Genomic DNA, 4226 nt, shown 5'->3' with positions numbered 1-4226 from the left:
CGGCCGCGATGCCGGCCTTTCCCGGGCGCCTGGTGGCCGCTGCCCGCGGGGGTTCGCCTCTGGTGTGTCCTGGGGCTGCCGGTGGGAAGGCTCCGATTTGCTGGTCTCGTGATTTTTCACGGTTGGAAGCAGGGTGGTTCCTGATGCCTTTGGAAAAGCTGTATATTTGAGGAAACTTCCGTAGGTCGTGGTAGCACTGCCACTGTGCTGCTGCTATCCTGATTCTGGCAGCTCTCGCTTCTTGATCCTAAGCTAAAAATCCTGCAACTCTAGGCTTTTCAAACTCGGTGATATCTCACAAGGAGCCCTCACAAGCATCACTTAGAAGTCTGTTATTGCTTTCAGCAGATGCACCATGTCTTTCCTTTGTTAAGCCTGCTAACTGATATTTGAAGCCTCCCAACTTGCATGGGGATGGCTGATTCATGTCATTAGTTTTGCTTTGCTTCAGTGCAAAGCAGTTCCTTGTAGATAACCACAAATTTCATGTTGTAGTGAAAATCACTACCTCATAACCAGTGGTATTGGTCATTAGGTTAAGCTTTGCCTCCAGTCAGGAAGCTTTTGCTCACAGTTGTTTCTGGCTCAGTTTCGTGAGCTACGCTGCCTTTGCGAGCCTGGGGCTCCAATGCTGCAGTGCCAGTCGGCTGTTGTTCTCCCAAGTGGGGCTTGCAGAGTGGTTTGGATGGTGCGATGGCAGGAATCTCTCTGGGCTTTTGCCTGTGTTATGATCTTGATGGGGAGCCTGTGCTGACAGTAACAACAGTGGGGAAAACCTAAGCAATCAAATTCTAGGGAAACAGCAGTCAAGCTGAGCCACCTTTCCTCTGTTGGCAGGCATTTGGAGTAGCTGCAGGGAGGTATGCAGGTTAACTCTAGAGAGTCAGCAGCATGGGACTTCTTTGTCTGTTACAGTTGCAGAGTACTTGCTTTTGTATATAGCTTCAAGATGCTGTGAGAAAAGGAAGGATGGGGACAAAAATAAAGAGGGGTGGGATGGTCAAAGGCAGCATTGGCATGTGAGGGTAGGGGAAAGGTGCCACCAATCAATTGCAATCAGTGTTTTCTGTGAGGGGGGAAGGAACTAGGAGCTGTTGGTATAAGATCTAGTTGGGCACATGGCTCTTCAACACAGCAGTTGTGGATTTGATAGCTCTCATCCTGCTGTCCTTTCTGAACACCCCTCCCCTCTTACCCTCGTCTTCTGCTGTTTTGCTTGAGGAGGTGATTGAAATGTTCAGTCCTCTGGCCCTGTGAATTGGGAGCTTCAGGTCTGTTTTGGTAACTGGCTGGTGCAAGGTGCCCTGACAACCCTGGTAGGTCTAATTTTAGATCTCCCTAAAATGGCTTGATGTCTGTTTTCCTGAGACCCCAGGAAAAGTGCTACTCTGTCTGCAGAACTGTGGGAGGCTTTTAAATCATAGTGTTAATTTTCTAACAACTAAAATAGGCATTAGGGGAAAAAAAATACTCAGATGAAGTTCCAGGAATTTGGGAGTGCATTACTCACTTGACAGTAAGGTTGTTGTTCATTAACAGACAAAATGATCAGTGGAAGAAATGCACATTCCTCATACTCTCCTGCATTCCTTCACTGCTGTGTGTATTGGGAAGTTTCTTCTCAACCCCCATGCTAGTGAGGGAGGGCAACAGACTGGTTCGGGGTGTGTGTTGGTAAAATGTTAATCCTTCAGCCTCCAGGTTGTTTCCAACAATGATGGAAGGCTGTTGCCCTGTGATAGCTATAGTAGCTATTTGTTAGTGCATATAGTACAAGTGTCATGCCAGCTGGCAGTTTCAGCAAAAAGGCTACCAGTGAAGGTTTTCTTTCAATTGCTAGATTAAGGCATGATGAGAAAAGCTGACATACTCTTCTGACTTGGCATTTTCTGTACGTGAAGTTGGTATTTCGGTCTCTAGGGCTGATTAAAAACAGCTCCTGCTTTGCACATGAGGCCGGCTCTGACTTTAGTGGAAATTAGGCACATTAAAGTGTTTGAGAAAAGAGGCCTGTTAGGGGAATGGATGAGACGTGACTTAAAAGAAGTCTTTTTCTAGAGATTAAGCTGTGGTCCTACCTTAATGTTTGGGGTTGTCCCTGAAGGTCATGGCTTTCCATTTATTTATTCTTCTCTAAAAGAAGTATCATACCGTGGACCCACTCACACAGATAGCTGTGGATGTTCTTCCTGCTTCTTCATGTCTGTCTTCAGACATTAAACAAGTTAAACTAAACCCAGAAAATCAGGAAGAAGCGTGGCCAGATGAGTTTAGTTCAGTTCTCAAATGTCACTGCTGTTGGAGGCGGCAAGGAGCTGTTACCTTTTGTGCTTTGGTTCAAGCTGCTGTTAAAAGAAAGTACAGATGCCTGAGCCCTTGAAACAACTTCACCTTCTTATGGTCTTCCCTGGAACCTGGTTTGGAGCAAATGGTCTCTGGCTTGGTGTTGCAGTGAGATTAGTGAAAGGCCTTTCTGCCACCATGCAACTCCCCTATTCCCTGCGAGCTGTGCAGAATCTGCCCTTGGTCCATGCTTCCTCAGCTGAATCTTATTTATGTCATAAAGTACACAGTCTAAATTAACTGAATATTACTGGTTTATATTTAGCCAAATCTGATCATGGTGGTCCCATCTCCATTACTGACAGGATAATTATTTGCTAGCTACAGCTTTAATTTCCTCGGAGTATTATTTTTCTTGAAATGAACTAGTGAGTCTGTGTTCTTCACCATGTGTGCTGCTGACACCCTCTGGGGCACTCCATACCAGGCTGCACCATCTGTATGAGGTGGGCCTTGGCTGAGGGCACTTGCATGGGTGAAATGGTAAGTTCAGAAGTACTTTGCAGATAAGGCTCCTTGTCTATGCATTGGTAGGCTTCCTGTGGCATAGAGGGAACTTCACTGGGGTGGCAGGCAGGATAAGATGTGTTAATATTCATGCATGCTTCAAATTGTTGGCTTTATCCAGAGCTGAAAGGCTTTAATGGCCAACATTGGGGTAGATCATGCTGCCTGTAACGTGTATGTAAGCCTATACAAGCCCCTGTGCATCTTCCCATTGTACCTGCGTATTAGTGTATCAATGCTTCCTTAAGAGATGGCATAATTTAAAACCATTTGGATAATATTCTAATTTTGTAAAAGAACCATACAGCAAGGGAAACCAAAGGTGCATAAATTGTCCCAAGCTGATCAGTCTTCAGAATCGTAGGAGCTATGGTAGTGGAGCCAGGCCATGGCCAAAGCTTAAGTCAAGTAGAACTTGTATATAAATCTCTCTGATTTTACATTCAGTGTCTGCAGTGTCTCCTGAGAGAAGGAAGAATGTTCTTGTTTTCTGCCTCTATCAGTCACTTCAGGGGGTATGTTAATGGGCCATTGGGATGCTTTTTGGCTCGTTTAAGTCATTCTGCCTTCTGTCTTGAGTATAACTAGTCCGTCAGGACACTTGCCACTGATGCTGCTTGGAAAAAAAATCTATTTGGAAACAATCCTGCCAGCCTGCCATATGTTAAGAGCTTAGGGTTTCCTTTTTTGGTGATTTGGGGCACCTGTGTGAAAATATTGTTGCTTTTGATTTTTCTCTTGCTGCTGTTTATGCTTGTTATGTCACAAGCTGATTTCTCAAAAGATAATTGTGCTGTCCAAAGTGGAGGGTGCAGTACCTAGGAAATGTAGTGACTGGCACTCCATAAGCACTGTAAGACTTAGAGTGAGGAAGGAGGGTAAGGAGCAGCAGAAATTCATTATGATGTTACTATTCATATGTAGCTGCCTGAGGCAAGAAGAAAGATAAATAGCTGGACCATAAACCAAATACAGGTGAAACAAAATTTGGTTTTATTTTGTGGCAATCTGACTGATGAGTGGAGGATAGTTTACTGGGACTTCTCTGCAGTAGGAATGGTCCATGAAGTGAAAAGTCTTGAGGCAATGATAGTTGGTGGTATGGGCAGGACCCATTCACCTGCATCAGAAGGGATGCTGGTTGGGTCAATCAAAATGCATCAAGAAAAAAATGACATTATTGCTTCCATGTCGTTGGTAGTCATCAGTGTCCATGTGAGGTGATCTCCTTTCCCATTCTTCCCTTTTCTCCAGTGATACGGTTAGTTCAGCCTCATCTTTGCTCTAAGCTCATTTTGGAAGGCTTCTGTACTAGTATTGACCACCCTCACAAGTACTGTGACATGTCCCTGGACTGGAAGATTGGGCCCTTTGTT

This window comes from Apteryx rowi, unplaced genomic scaffold, assembly GCF_003343035.1.
Source record: "Apteryx rowi isolate R43461 unplaced genomic scaffold, aptRow1 scaffold_124, whole genome shotgun sequence".
NCBI classification, from domain to species: Eukaryota; Metazoa; Chordata; class Aves; order Apterygiformes; family Apterygidae; genus Apteryx; species Apteryx rowi.
Note: the sequence above shows the minus strand (reverse complement) of the source record.